This window comes from Prinia subflava, chromosome 3 (assembly GCF_021018805.1).
Source record: "Prinia subflava isolate CZ2003 ecotype Zambia chromosome 3, Cam_Psub_1.2, whole genome shotgun sequence".
NCBI lineage: Eukaryota > Metazoa > Chordata > Aves > Passeriformes > Cisticolidae > Prinia > Prinia subflava.
Genome location: NC_086249.1, coordinates 19,014,403 through 19,030,073, shown reverse-complemented (window position 1 = coordinate 19,030,073; position 15,671 = coordinate 19,014,403). Strand labels below are relative to the sequence as shown.

Below are 15,671 nucleotides of genomic sequence, written 5' to 3'. Positions count from 1 at the left end.
GGTACCTGCAGAACCACCGGCCCCAGGGATACACATTCTCCGGGGCAACTAACGACAGGATGAGAGCATGTAGTCTCAATCAATGCCGGGGAGGCTTAGGTTGGATATCAGGAGGAATTCCTTCATGGAAAGGGTGATCAGACATTGGAATGGACTGCCAGGGGAATGGTGGAGTCACCATCCTGGGAGTTGTTAAGGAAAGGCTGGATGTGGCTTTTCGTGCCATGGTCTAGTTGCCATGGTGGTGTTAGGTCAAAGGTTGGACTTGATGATCTCAGAGGTCTTTTCCAACCTAAGTGGTTCTGTGATACACGGCATGTCCACGTACTCCATTCCTCCCTGTCACCCAGCACCCTGCTCCCTGCGGCAGCCTCCACCAGGAAACTCCTCATTGATTTACACAGGCGGGAACAGTCCGTAGATATAAGTATACTCCAATTATACACATACAACTGTATCATTAATTTCCCATTAAACAGAATCACACCCCATAATGCTGCCTTATCCTCTGTTGAGCATTTTCATAACGCTATTAATCTCAACAAAGAGGCGCAGTCCCTGTCCATCTCTCCCAGTGAATGTGTGGGTGTCAACAACTGCGCTCGTTGCCTCCGCTGTCCCACGCGTGGTGGTGCATGTGCACGTTCCATCCCGCCACAGTGAAACACGCTGCAACACAAGTGGAGGATTGGCTGTTTACAGCCTGCAACAAGTCGCTCACAGGTCCTGGAACACAAGCCAGGCTTTGTCTGCTGAAGCTCACTGAAAATACGTCCACGCACACAGCGGGCATGCAGGTGTTCCATAACTCCATCCCATCACCTCGGCCCTGTGCAGAAGGGGCTCTGGCTATTGGCAAGCTCTCCCTTACGTGTACATGCAGGCTCCAGCCGCCTCCTCGCACCGGCAACTGCCGAGATACCGCCAGGCTCCACCACCACATCTGTGTGCCCGTCTCCGCTGTGTGCTCCCGCAGAGTTCCACAATGCACAATACGCGTGCAGCCACTCCACAGCACGAGCTGCGCCTCCTGTGCCCTCGTTCCTGCCTTGCCAGCAAAGACTTGACCAATACATCCCAACAGGCGCTTGGGCAATCCATGTTCCTGCACATACAAAAATACCACCTACCTCTCCAGCCATCAGCAGCGCGCACCCTGTGCTATCCCTGTCCATACCTTTGCCCACATGATGATGATGCTCTCATTTATCTCAGCTCCATGGAGGAAAAGTGGTAGGAAAGAGCACACTGCTCTTCCAGAGATGCTATCCATCCTCCGCATGGATCAAGCAGACCATCCAGCGCTACAGAAACATGTCATGGATGACACCACCACCAAACTCACGTGGACCTCTGCAGGACTTCTCATTCCCTCTCTTGTGTGCTGACAGATGTAATCCCCTCTTAAGAGGAGCCAGGTGGACAGCCACACCACATTCCCGAACTGAGCAGCCCAGCCCCAACCAGTGCCCACCAACTCCACGTTTGCCTCTTTCCCCCAGTGGCTTGGCCACAAGAGGAGAGGTGCAGATGCAGATGAAGATCCTGCAAAGGGAGTTAAGTGCTGGGGCTCTCTGCAGGTGGTTCCCAATGCTCCTGCCAGCACAGTTATCATCTGAAGAAGACTCTTTGCTACTGGTTAGGCAATGCCTGCCTCAGTGCCTCTGATGATGAAGCATGAAGCTTCCCAATGAGCCACCACCTCCCTGAAATCCTCCTCTGCACGACAAAGGAACACATTTTTATCATGAATGTGCCCAGGGTTCCCCAGCTCCAACTCCTTTTTCTCTTTGTAACTTGAAGTTTCTTAGTCAGCAGAAATCTTAATTTTCCCTCAAAACAAAAACTCCTTATGGGTTATATGTGATTATGATTAAGGTGATTTTACTGTTTGTGAGGGCCAAGTAAATTTAATGGATTAAAAAAATAGATTTCTAAATATTTTCTTTTGATGAGGAAAGGATAGATTTCCATGAGATAGATTTCCAGTTATTTGGCTGCTTTAAACTTGGAAGTTGCTGTACCTTACTGTGGTTCAATTACTTACCCAGTTTAATTGAATCTTTCGAGTTTATAGCACTTGGCTTGGAAACAATTACAGCAAGATCTGTGTAATACAATCTTCCCTACCTGTGCTGATGGGTGTCAACACCCTGAACAACCCCATAGCACACTTCCCATGGGGAAAATGCCTGCAACATCTTCCTTTGGTGCTGTGCCCTTGTTGGCAAATCCAAACTGGAAGGCCAGAGGACCTTTCACACACCCCTGCCCAGCTCTGCTTCCAAGAACAACCGAGTGAAGTGGGCTCTGTACTGCCACAGCAACCAGCTGGAGTGACCTCTAAATAATTTTTGTAGTTTTGTGCATGGCCTTAATTAGTCAGGGCTCAGGAGAGTCCTGCCTCATCTTCCACCACCTTGTGGGCAGCTGCCCCTGTCCAGGCTTTTATCAGGCCCACAGCCCTTTCTCACTTTCACTTTTAATTTATGTTCACTTTTAAACATATTTCCCCAAGGTAACAAGAGGAACAAAGCTTTTGACCTTGTTTCACCCTGGAGCTCGGGACTGTAGGCTGGAAACCTCCATCCTGTGTGCTTCAGTGTTGCCTAGTGTGAGAGGCAAGGGTGGGAGGAAGAAACTCCAGAGCATTTTGGAAAGAGGGGAGACTCTCCAGCCTAGCATGAACCGTTCATATGTGGGACACAGATAACAGACTACAAGCCTGACATGCTGGTGCTGCAGACAATGTGATCTGAAAGACTGGTTTATGGTCTTTCAGGCTATTTTTTGTCAGCTCCTCTTGCGTTCCATAACAATGCAGAGGGGCCGACGGGTTTAGACACTGGGCACTGCAATGCTGCCACTATATTGCTTCATTTGTGTTCTGGGACACAGCCACACCTCTGTTCTCCTCATTTTTGCTGTTTCCTGGACCGAGGGTTGCTCCAGCCAGTCTGTAATATCTGTCCTGTCACCTTACATACAACCAGTAACATGAAAAATATATTTCAGTATCTGCATAAAACTGGCAGCCCCTGATGCACCTGTGAATGTGATGCTGTTCTGCAAAGGCTGCAGCTACATTTCACTTCTTCCTCTAATCCAGTTTGGACCACTTGTAACTAATGTGGATGGGCTTACTCCTCGTGCTTGCCACTCAGGAGCCCTGTAGGCTCTCCAGATCATACTGATGCTTGCCATGACTGAACTAAGGTTTTACCACTTCTGCCAAGGAACCCCGAAGATCCCAGGATTTCTGAGAAGCTTTGCCCTTCTATTTTTTCTTTGGTAAAGCAGAGATATTTGCCCTAGATAATTTTTGGAGTGAAGAGGGGGTATCAAACTCTGAGACAGGTAATTTTTACTTTGAAATTAGCAAGAAAATGGTTCAAGCTTTCACTCAATATCTGGCTATTGTCCCAGAGTCTGTGTCTCTTCAACACTCAAGTCCCCCTGCCCCCATTTTAAACTATCTTGTGAGAATCCTATGTCCCCAGCACTAGCCAAAGTTACCTGTTCTGAATTCTGCAAGTCTCTGCCAACACTACAAAGCTTTTTTCTCCACCCAGGATACACTTCTTCACTCCTAGCTTTCTACAAAGTCTCCATGGCAAGCTAAGGAAATCTAAATGACCAATTTTCATTGTTTTCTTCATCATGCACCCCCCTTCTATTTTTTTTTTTTTACTTATTTAGTTAGAGTGGGTTTTTTTTTTTCAAAGAAAAGCATGAGCTTATTTGTTTAGCCCAATGGAAGTATCTTTACTTTGGTGTCAGACATGGCAGAAAATGACACAGGAAAGTCTCTTTGTCTTGTGGAGAAAAGAGCCCTTTCTGTCATGTCCAAGGAGCTGTTCCTGCAGCAAACAAATGCCACCGCAACAAGAGGCAGACAGAGACTTGCACACAGATGATTTTAGAGCGTACAACCAGAATAAGATCAAGAATCACTCAAGAGACCACGTGTGCTTCTTTTTTGAGAACATTCTACTGTCAATGGAGGATCGAGTCTCTCTCTAACAGCCACCTAGGTGAGGGCTGCCCATATGCCAGCGTGACTCTGCATCTACTTCCCGTTAGGGGAAGAGCATTTCAGACTTCGCTCAGCACTCGTCATTGAGCCTCGTCTCCTGTTTTGCCAGAAGGAGGGGGCAGGGAGAGCGGCGTGGCCGTGCCGCCGGAGCCGCGCCGTGTCAGCCAGCCGTGCGCGGTGCAGGAGGCAGCGCTGGGGGCACACAGCCGAGGCGGGCGAGAGATGGAGAAGATTGGGGGTTGCTCAGCCCCCTGGAAATCAGAACGGCTGATCTCTATCTCTGTGTGCTTCGCTGGTTTGTTTGCTTTAAAAAACATCACATACTTGGTACTGACACCTATAGCTAAGGTTACTCGATATTTTCCATCACAAGTCTGTTTTCAGTTACTCAGAACTTTGCCAGACATCAGATAGTCAGATTCGAATTTTCCATGTTTATTTTCACTTTTTTTTTTTTCAGAAGATGGAGGCACTTAGTAAGGCGTAAAAAACAAATGCTATTTTGCAATTATAAAAATTTGACTTTGACACCAGTCTTTTAACATAGAATAATGTATATAACGAATAACAAAAGCTGCAAACAAAACACAAAAGTTAGGAATGCTTATTAGTTACCATTTTTAGGTTCCCATTTCTATAAAGTGCCTTAGAAATGCCCTGGTCCCCTCCCCTCTTCATGAAATAAATAGTTGGATCCAGCCAGGGACGGAGCCAGTGGTCTCAAAGGGGCTGCAACAACAACATGCTCGTTTAAGCTGCCTGGACTGCAGTTCTGCCATACCTATTTTTACCTCCTGTATCAAAGCTGGTGCATGCTGGCAAAAATCACTAACACCGACCCACATCTCTTGGGCTCATTTAGCAGAAATACTGAGAAAACAGGCTGGGACAGAACTCTCCTTCATCTCCCACCTCCAGCTGGATCGGGGAGAGGTGTTTCCAGCGCTGCACCCAGCAACAACTGTGCTCCAGGGAACAGTGCTAATTAGCCCGGAGGTTGCATTCCTCATTTGACTGGGTGAGAACACCACTGCTGCCGAGCAGAGCCGATGGACTCAGGTCGGCTGGAGAGGAGGAGAGTCAAATCTCGATGGTGCTATCCACCAAGTCACCATGGGCTACAAACCAGGCGGGGGTTTGCAGAGCTGCCACAGCCGCACAGGTCTGGAGGAGGGTTTCTCTCATCCTGGACAAGAACCAGCCCAGTTACTTTGGGGCTGTGCCCCCTGTGCAGAAAGCAAGGATCACCTATCAGCCTCTGCTCTGAGATGGACCATACAGGGACACATCTTACTTTGTGCCATCCTTGTGCACGTTTCTTGAACTTAGAAGTCAAAGTTTTGTGGCACTTGGACTTAGACGGCAACTTTCTTAATAAAAACCATATGCTTGGGACTAACGTACAGGTGAGATGCTCAGTTGCTTCACAGCCGCACTTTGAATGGCTGTGAGCTTTTTCCCTTCCTACGCTGGGGTCAGAATTTGCTTGCGAAGGCAAGCGGGAGCCCGCAGCCTCGCCGTGCTGCGGACGCGGCCGAGGGCTCCTATGGAGCCGACGTGCAGCTGGCGGCCACGCGTCCGCCCCGCCTGGTGTCCCACGCCCGGCGCATCCCCGCGTTCCCATCCTCCCGCCGCGCTGCCCCGGGGGGCGGCGGGGCCCGCTCGGCCCCACCCCGCATCCCATAATAGTTCACAAAGGCGACTCCATCCCATAATAGCCACCCACGGGAAACACACCATGGCAACCACCCCCCCACCCCACCCCCGCGCCATCCCATAATACCCTGCCGGCTTTATTGGTCCCGACTGAGGAGGGCAGGGGGGCCGGGGCCGGGGCCGGACGGGGGCACCGCGGGGAGGTCCCGGCGGGCACCGTCAGGAAGCCTGGCTGGGGCTGCAGCCTGCCCCCGGCATCCCGCGACACCCCCTCCTCCTTCCTGCTGCATCCCGTAATAGTTCCCAGGGAGGCAGCCCCGCCGTAAGGTAGAGCCATCCCATAATAGTGGCCCGGTCACACCGCGCTGGGAATGGTGCCATCCCATAATACTCTCGCCCCACGCCGGCTGCGGCGGGCCCTGCCATCCCATAATAGCCGCCCGCTCCCCCCCCCGCTCCTTGTGGGGCATCCTCCCCATCCCATAATACTCCCCCCGGCGGCACGAGCGCCCGCCATCCCATAATATGCCCTGCCACCCACCTGCCCCCCTCCGGTCGCGGGAGGCCTCGCCATCCCATAATAGTCGCGGCTCGCCCTTCCCCCGCCCGCAGAAGGGCCCGCCATCCCATAATACTCGCCGCTGCCATCCCATAAAGCCGCGGCTGAGGGCTGACCCCGCGGGCCGCGTTCGCTGCCCCGCTCGGCTCGGCCCCCCCAGCGCCGCCCCTCTCCCGTGTGCCCCGCCGCCGCCACCGCGCTCTGCTTGGCCCTCAGCCTCACCTGGCAGTGCAGCTGTCGCTGCTGCCCCGGCTGCAGCCTTGGCCACGCACCTTCCCAGAGCCTTGTCCTGGGTGCCCCCAGCCCGTGCTGGGCCCCTCGCTGTGGTGCCTTCCCCACTGAGCCCTCGGTGTCCACCCCACCACTATCAGCTAGCCCAGCTACCATGGAGTCAGCAGAAAAGCACCATGCTGGAGCGAGTGCCCTGTCATGGCACCCGTGACACTGTGGGTGCGTGTGTGGTTCGGACGGAGCCCCTGCTGCCGGGGGCCCAGGGCCGTGCTGGCATGGCCTTTGTGACCACCGAGCCCTGACCTAGTTTGCCAGGTGCTGTTGCTGCCGTTGGAAAGGCCTCCTGCTCCTTGCCCACGGCCAGTGTGCCGCATTGGGGTCGGCTGGCTATCCACTCACATCCGCGTTATCACTTGTCTGCTGTGGGAGATAACCCCACATCTTGCCATGTGCTCATATTGAGCGCATTAATTTTACTTCTGAAGGCAGTTTTTACCACTGTCTGTGGGTTTTGCTTTCAGCCCCATCCCTGCTTTTGTGCCCCACTGGATTTAGTGTTATGGGCTGCAGGGAGGGCTTCTGAGCTGCTCCGTTGTTTTCCTGGGCTCTTTCACTACCTGCCGCTACAAGTACAGCTCAGCACTTGCACCATGTACTGCTTGTTAAAGTCAGCAAATGTGCCTTGATAGCTAAGAGAAGAATAGGAAGTGTAAGCCCCAGAAGCTGAAATAATGACATGTAAAAGGCTGAGACGCAGAAAAGAACCAAAAAACTGTAATTCCCCATACACGGAACGGAAGCTACAAAATTACAGACTAAATGGATTAAAAGGTGGGCTGGGAAATAGTAATGCACGGTGACAAGAGAGAGGTGTTTCCTTGTTGGATGGGATGCAGTAAAGATGCCTTCATCCATTCAGTCAGATCCTGGCAGAACATTCAAAGGGATGAGGTTTTAGAGCAGCAGCAGCAGCAGTAAGTTCGGATGCTGCAGCAAGGAAAGGCGAGCGGCGTTCTCTTTCCCCTGTGACAAACCCACGGCTGCTGCTGGTTTTAGTGGGGAAGGCTCCCTGTTGGCCTCGCCCCGGTGAAACCAGAGCAGGGGTCTGCCAGGAGCACGCCCACAGCTGCGTGCCCACCGCAGCCCCAGCGGTGGCCACCGACACCGGCGGTGCTGGTGAGGTGTGGTCCCTTTGTCTGTTGGCTTTCTGGCAGCAAAGGCAGGAGCCCCCTTTGCAAACTCCGTGTTTTACAGGGAGTCCCCCTGTGGCAGATCTGTTTTACAGAGAAAGTGTCTGCAGGGGAGCATGAGGCGATCGAGGATGGAGTCTTCAAATTGCTGCCCGTTTTATTCTGCCTGTCATGCGTTTTGTTTGCTGAGGATCCTCTGGCATCAGTGAGAAACAAGTGAGCAAACACACGCAGCACTCCGCTGTCTTGGAGAGGGAGCTCTGGACTCAGAAAATGGAAACCCTGAGTCCTTCCGACAGTTCTTCCCACTTGCTGTTTTTAAGGTTTCCGTGCACTTGGGCACCTCCTAAGTCAGTATCCAGCCTGCCTCCTTGGGAAGATGCCTGTCTTTTCTTTCTTGTAGCTAGAGAGTAGCTGAAGGGCCAAGTGAGGTGGTGCCAGTTTGAGCTAATATAGAGCTCTAATTTGCAGTGTATGGTCCATACCATACCATTTGCATGTGATGTGTTTAAAGCAACTTTACATCTATTTAGTAAAACATCAAGAATGCCTAATGCAGAGGACAAACTTAAACTGCTCCAAGCCTAGCTTTAATTGGATAAATCTGTGGTTTGGACACACACTTGCCTAGTGGAAATCCACGTTTGGGTGCTCCTGTCCCCTGGCTGTTCACTACTGACCTCCTGCAGGAGATGTTGCTCCTCTCTTGGCTCTGACAACCGAGCAGATGTGCCTCCTTAGTGCCTGCTCCAGTGGGAAGTCCATCTTTTCATGGCACAACAGCTGCAGGAGGAGGGCTGAGCTAACAGAGCTGTTCTGACTGCAGTGGCCGTGTACGGACCCTGCTGGAGCATCCCACTTGTCAGGGCCTGCCTGCCCTGCCAGCAGCCATTTCCTTCTCTCCTGTTCTCCTCAGCCACCATGTCAGGTCCTGTACGGTGCAGCCTTTCTCATCGTGCACCTCTCACAGGTAAACAGGGTGAGTGCTGCAGCAGGGCTGCTGCCCCAGGGAGCAGAGCCATATTTCTGCAGGAGCTAGAGTTGCCACCCAGCGTCTGTGAGCTGCAAGCGGGCACAGGAACGGCATTAGCGTCCCGGGCAGCGAGCCATGCCAGCCTGCAGGCTCTCAGTTTGATTGCACTCAGTGAACAGGTGCCTCATCCTTTAAGAATACACCAGATTTAATTATACCACTTCAAAATGTTCTGTCTTAGGTGAGGCTTTGAACATGTCCACATTAGCCGTTTATGGAGGTGTGACAAGACTGTTTTTAAATGGGTTGATTTACCCTGGTGACATTGCTAACAGACCAACGACGTTATGAAAAGCTCCAGCTTTTCAGTTTGACCTTCTCTCTTTCCACAGAAATATTGTAGGCTTTGTGTGTGAATTTGTTTCCAGCTATCAGGCCTCATTTCCCCATCTGCTTCGCAATTCAGACAAAGCTTCTGAGAAGCCCTGATATGGCAAAGCAAGTCCTGTATTCCTGCCTTGTTCTGAACCTGCTAAGGACAGCAATGTGATTGATTCCAGAGTGGCAAGTTCAAACAGCAGGTTTTTGCAAGAAGAAATGTACCAGCAGAGATGGAATGAGATTGACTGGGCATTCCCACTGTAAACTATTCAGTTGCTTGTAATTTTTATGATTGGAGCTGAAATTTTCCATTCTGGCTGTCTGCCTACATCTGATTTTTTTATAATTTTTTGTTTTCTTTTTAAATATGGCTTCAGCCTGTACATTAAAACTACTTAGGGAAAAAAAGGCAAAGCAAAACATTTTGGTTTTGAGTGTAAAGTGTATGTTAAAAAGAACAGTCTTTTGCCCAACTGCTTTGGAGGAGGAAGCTGAAACCTATGAAGGAGAGCTGTCCTTGCGTCAGAGCTACACTACTCACTATCCCCATAAAAATCCATGCCAAATTTTGATAAATGATAAGCCTTGGAAAGAAAAAAATCCATTTCACACATGCTCTGTAGGGATGAGATTTTTTCCTGTGTAGTTCTTCCAAGATCTGCTGTCAACCGTGTCTCACAGAGGTGGGATAAGGTCGTGTGAATGCCAGCCATCTTCTGTAAGGACCCAACCGCCGGTGACTGCTCTGGGCCAGGCAGGGGGAAGGAGGAGCAGCTGAGTGAAAGGAGAACAGCAAGTCCCTTGGGGAAGGGAAACATGGAGAATAGATGAGGGCCAGGAGCTTTATGATACTAAGTCTGTTGTGAGAATAAAGACAAGGAGTTACTGGAAAACAAAGGGATGGAAGTGGGAGGAAAGAACCTTGACTGGCTGAATAATTTGACTAGATGGAAAATCAGAGTACATGGGATTATGAAAGTCAAAAGGGATTGCTGCAGTGGAAGCAGGGCCTAGAGAGATGGAAGACTATTTGAAAAAGCAAGCAGCTAGTCTTGGGAGCTGTGGAGAGAGCAGCAGTACTGGAGCCAGTGAAACGAGTAGAAAAAGAGGAGCTAAAAGTGGTAGGAGTGGTGTAACAACACTGGATGTGGAGATAGGAAAGAACAAGCTGTGCTAGACTCACTAAGGAAGCAAAGAGCAGGAAGAACACTCAGATAACTGAGCAAGGAGACTTGAGGCAGGGGGTGGGCAAGGAGCTGGCCAAGCAAGCACCAGTGCCCATCTTGTTCTAGGGCACAAGCAAACCTTTAGGTTACTACATCTCATCATTGTTGAGTCATGATTCAGGAATCCTGGGGCTGGCAGCAATTCTATCCTGAAATGTTAAAGGAGAGAAAGAAAAAGAATAAAAGGTAAGACAAGAGGGACAAAAGAGGGAATTCTGCAACAGCTTCCAAGATGTTATTCTCCACATGAAAAAAACCACAAATCAGTTACTCTTAAAAAAGACCTGATTCCTTCACCAGCTCATACAAGACATCCTGAGACCATCTTAGGGGCAAAAGAGCATGCCTCCTGGTCCCCACCTCCTCGTTTGCTCTCCTTCCAGACTCCTTGGTAATGACACAGAGACTGGACCAAATGAATTGAGGATTGTCTATTGTAAAGTCTGTGGCTAACAAATCCTGTATTTTTTTTTCTTTTTTCTTTTTTTGGAGGGTGGGGGGAGGGGGAGGGGTTTGACTAAGCAGACCTGATAGAAAGCTCCTTACATATAAAAGGGATAAAGTGCTCCCAAAGTCTATGCTCTACCTCTTCCTAATTCCTATGGGCTCTGTTCACTTCCACTTAAAAGTTTTCATACCTGCCCTTCACAATTGCTAGCTGCCCAGGCTGTAGGGGGTTTCACCAGAATTGCTGATGGGCAGGAGACAGGGACGCTAGATCTGGATGTGGTCCATCCAAAATTTGTTGAAGGCCATGTGATTCTTCTCCTTTACCCATCTTTTTCAAAATCTGTGAAGCCACAGAGGGTGAAGTGGGACACGCTGAGAGTGACTTGAGCCCTATGAGGTGTGCCATTCCCAGACATTTGTCTGGCTCTACAACAACACTTGGTACGTTTGCTGACAGATGTAGTCACCTAGACTTGAAGCAGAAACAAGAATGACATTAAGGATCTTCCCAGAGCAGCACACAGGGACAATGTCAGACCTTAAAGTTGTTTTTCAAGTCTTGTGTTACCATATTTTTAAAAACAATTCTGTAGTCAACAGCCAAATATACTCCACCAGATACCCAAAACAAGGACATTGCACCTTACCAACAAAGTTTCCAGTTTACCCTGCCCTAGTTGCATGTACAGGCAAGTAGAAGCTCTCTTTTTGTAATTTTATGGATGCTCAAGCTTTTTTCTTCCCCTTTCCCTGCCCCTCCCCCCCCGTTCCCATCCACCTCCCCAGCTCCCCCTGGAGAAGCTGTGGGAGCAACAAAATATAAGAAAGAGATGCTGACTTTCCTTGACCAGCTTTCTCTCTAAAATGATACCCTGGAAATAATTCCCTAATCTGTCTGGGAAAGGAACTTGAGACAGATTTGATGCAGGCTTACTGCGGGACAAGGAATATCAACTGCACTCAGGAGCTACACGAGATCAGCAAGCTATAAGCTCCAAATGGCTGCAGGTTCAGACACAGGCAAGGCCCCATCAGCTTCCAAAAGCATCCCTCACTGTGGCATGAGTCCAAGGAGATGAGACAAAAGGCCATTCTGGACGTTTTCCCTGGCATCCAAGCACAGAGCCTGTGCTATGAAGATCCTGTGTTCTTGGTAGGGTCACTGCGCTGACGATTGCTCAAAATACTCCTCTGCTAAAGAGCACAAGTGTCTTCTCCAAAGGGTCTCAGAGCCTTTCCTATTTCTTTCAGGCTTTGATGCAGCCTGACGTCTCATAGGCATCCTTGGCAATTTGAAACATAAAGCAGGACACTACCCTCTGCAGCACTGCTGCTTCCAGGAGCTTGGTAAAGGGAAGAGACTCCGAGCTCCACACCCACCACCCTGCTCACCCTGGCAGGCAGGAAAAGCAGTACAAAGCTCAGACAGCTCAAACCATCAGCACTGAGGAGGTTATTTCTCAGGATCACTAGTACCACCCCTGTGCTAAACACAAGCCAGTAGGAAGCACTTTTAAAATTAAATTATTCTTTATTTTCTTAAGTTGGTGAAGGCTACCCCCTGTAGAGGGCTACAGGAGTCAACCCAAGGACAGAAATTAAAGTGGTGGAAAAGGCAGGCAAAATCAACTTCATCCCGTGTTTTGGTGTCCTTGGGAAATTGCTTCCCAGCTGAATTACATTTTTGCTGCAGAGTCCCTCAGGTTTTCGCACAAGCAGTTTTTCTTAGTACTTTCAGATTGCATGTCCAGAAAATGGCATGAGGAAGGACAGCATGGAGGGAACAGAGAGCACAGGGTCAGGTTGGAAGAAAGTGAAACAGAGGATTGTATCTATGACAGGGCCCTCCAAAGCTTCAAAAATAGCTCAAGTGATGAGCCTGACCATTTCCCTTTGAAGCATTGATGTCACCCTGCCTGTGGCAATGATCCACTTACCAGACTGGCGATATATTGCTACTGGCAGTTACTCTGAAACTAAAGTCAATAAATACCATTTCTAAATTAAGTAGCCAGAGAATTTTCCTATTGCTTCTCCTATATTTAATTCTTCCTTGTCCAGTAAGTCACGGTGTCTCACCCATTGCCATAACTTTCCCTCACCATTAGAAAGTACAAAGAATGACAGAATGGCCTGTCTTATCCTTATACTTTCTAAATTTCTCAATCACATTGCCTCTAAGATGACATTTCCACCTTGATTACAGCTGTGGGCTCTTTGACAAGGTAATAACTTTCATGTAACTAGCCACTAGATCCACTGAAGTTTTTCTCTCACTGTGTTTCTTCCTGAATAATTCCGCACATCACTTCCCTCCTCTGGAAGCAGCTCCTTTTGGAGCACCAAGTGCACTCCTTGGTGATTCAGGTTACATTCTAGATGTGCAAATAAGATGACCTGGTCAAGACACAACCTCCAGTTCCAAGGGCAACAACAAATGCCTTGCCACTCTTTGCAACCTGACCCCAAACAAGCTGGCTTGTGGCAGCACAGGTCCTTTCCCTGCCTACAAATTGCCACCAATAATTTTGGCAGATGCTAATGAGGCATCATTACTGCAAAATATCTCTCACACATTTCCCAGTTGCAGATGTCCCATAGCATGTGTGCCACCCCCTGGCTCCATATCCTGGGCACATAGAGATGCTTTCAGCAGCTGTACTGCAGGGACTGCTGTCCCTCAGCTGTAGCAGCATGTTTCCCCAACATTTCTCTCTTTTTTTTTTTTTTTTTTTAACCTCCCTGTCCCCTCTGAATAGGCTGTAACTGGGGATTTAAGCACGCTGAAATTATGCAAATCGTCCCACCGGGTTTTTTGTAATGCTAATTATATCAAATGCATGCTCATCAATGAGAATGTCTAATTCCCCTTGCTCATTATCTAGATGTCACACACTGATATAGAAGCATCTGAAAAAATTAATCTCCTCATAACACAGTGTTTGTGAACCCCTCGCCACCACCTTCACACCTCCTGCCTCTGCCCCAGGACCAGCAGGTGATACTGGGCACAAGCACATGCACCAAATTTCTCCAAAACCACCACTCCTTTCCTCCTTCCTACAGAGGAAGGAAGCCTTATCATGAGGATTTGGTGTTTGATTCACAGAATTGCTTAGGTCTTGTATCTGTGACTTAAATCAACAGGAGTGACACGATGGATGTGTGCTATATAGTACTCCAGAAAGTGGCATCCAAAGTAGTTCAGAACATGTATCTTAGCTACTAAGTTTCCTGCCTATAAAATAGTAATAGTACCTTATCAGCTAATGGGCCTCCTGAGAATGATGTTAATCCAAATTTATGAAGCCATTGGATGAGGGGATGGGAGATACAATAAAGCAAGAAAAGATCAAGAGCCCTGTTTGCAGAATGGAATTCCCATATATGTAGTAGAAAGCTGATGGATTTGTATACAGCACAGAAAAAAAAAAAAAAAAGGGAAAAAAGTAAAACACCACCTATCTTTCTGTGACCGATGCTCTTCCTACATGGTGAAAAAAGAAGGGACTTGGAGGGGAAAGCAATCTGTCATTGTATAACGAAGGACAACCGTGGCACCTATGCACGAGGAGAAAACTAAGTCTGGCATTTCCCGACGCAAAGTCGCAAAGGGCAGCGACACCTTCTGAGGGGCTGTGCTTTCATTTATCGAAGTGCTCCCTAAACGTGTGAGTTCAGCGTTTGCCACGTTCTGATCAGGTAAAACCCTCAGGGAGACCCTGACCCGTGCCACGGGCTAGATTACTTCAGCTGCTTTTGTCATTCTGTTCTTGACGCCTTACGGGGATGTTACTGTCCTGACAACAAACGTAAATCCTTTTCTTCCCTTGCTCCCAGCGAAGAACCACTCACACATTTAATTCCTTCAGTTTTACAGCTTCTTGCCTTCATTAATTTTTTTTTTCCTTTACAAATTGCTTTTCTTCCAAAAGCCGGGAAGAGCTGCTTTGCCCCGGTGCACCTCGGAGAGGCAAAGGGGTCCCGGGGGCGCGGGGTCCGTGTGCCCGGAGCCCTCCCGGGTCCCGCCGGTGCGGCCCGAGGCGCCGCCGGGGGCCGCTGTTGGCCGCGGAGAGCGCGGGGCGGGCGGGGAGCGGGGCGGGAGCGGAGCCTCCCCCGGCCGGCTCAGCACCGCCTCCCTTCCCCCTCCCCCCCCTTTTTTTTTTTTTTTTTTTTTTTTTTTTCCTGCCCCCCCATTGTGTTAGAAAACCTCTTTATCATCACCTCGAGGTGAAAAGTTTGATCCTCTCCCTCCACCCCTTGCCCTCCTTGGGAGAAAAGTTCTTCGTTGTTCCTTTGTCTTTCAGAGGCTCAAGTGGAAGGTCGACTGCCCGTGCTTCAGGGGAAAGCGTATGCAGTGCAGGAAGGTTTTACAGCTAGCGTGGAAGCCTTATCACTGTCACTGTCTGAAATAGGTAAAAGCAGTGATAGCTATGCCTGACTTTAGTATATGCATACTCCCGGATAAACTCAAACAAAACCATCAGCCTAGCAGTTTCTTCAGTGATGTTACACTATTTCTACTTATTTTGCTTGGGAGCCCTCACTGATCGCTATCTCGCTGCTCAAGATGCTGTGCAAACCGAACAAAAAACCCCCATCCATGCCCAAAGATCTCTCGGAGCGTAAGAGCAGAGACAGTGGAAATCTGGGAAACAATAAGGAAACCCTGAGCTGGTTTTGGTCAGCAGGATGTACAGCAGCACCAGAGCAGCGGCAGCCTGGCCTCTGCCGAGATGCCGTCAGCACTGCAGAATACTCGAGTTTGCAAGAAAGGCTTCAAAAGCAAAACACGGAATGTGAAGCTTTAGCTGCACTCAGCCACAAGATCAAGGCTTCTGCAGCTGAAAGGCAAGCAGGTTATGCAAAGTGTAATCCGAGCAAGAACAACTCTGGGAGGGAAAGATAATGAAAAAATGCCTGGGATGACAGATCAGCATCTAAAACTCAAGGTCAGGGAACCATACGA

General features: G+C 49.4%; 1 long non-coding RNA gene across 2 annotated transcripts; it reads right to left on the bottom strand.

Annotated features, from left to right (window-relative positions):
• Positions 1-3,671: 3,671 nt before the first annotated feature.
• LOC134548575 (uncharacterized) lies at positions 3,672-6,684 on the bottom strand. Of its 2 annotated transcripts, none has more exons than XR_010079811.1 (2): positions 6,234-6,684; positions 3,672-5,222 (listed from the first exon to the last, which is right to left on the bottom strand). It is a non-coding gene; the product is annotated as an uncharacterized LOC134548575 (long non-coding RNA). The 2 variants fall into 2 exon arrangements; XR_010079812.1 differs by lacking the exon at positions 6,234-6,684 and adding an exon at positions 5,820-5,864.
• Positions 6,685-15,671: the final 8,987 nt, after the last annotated feature.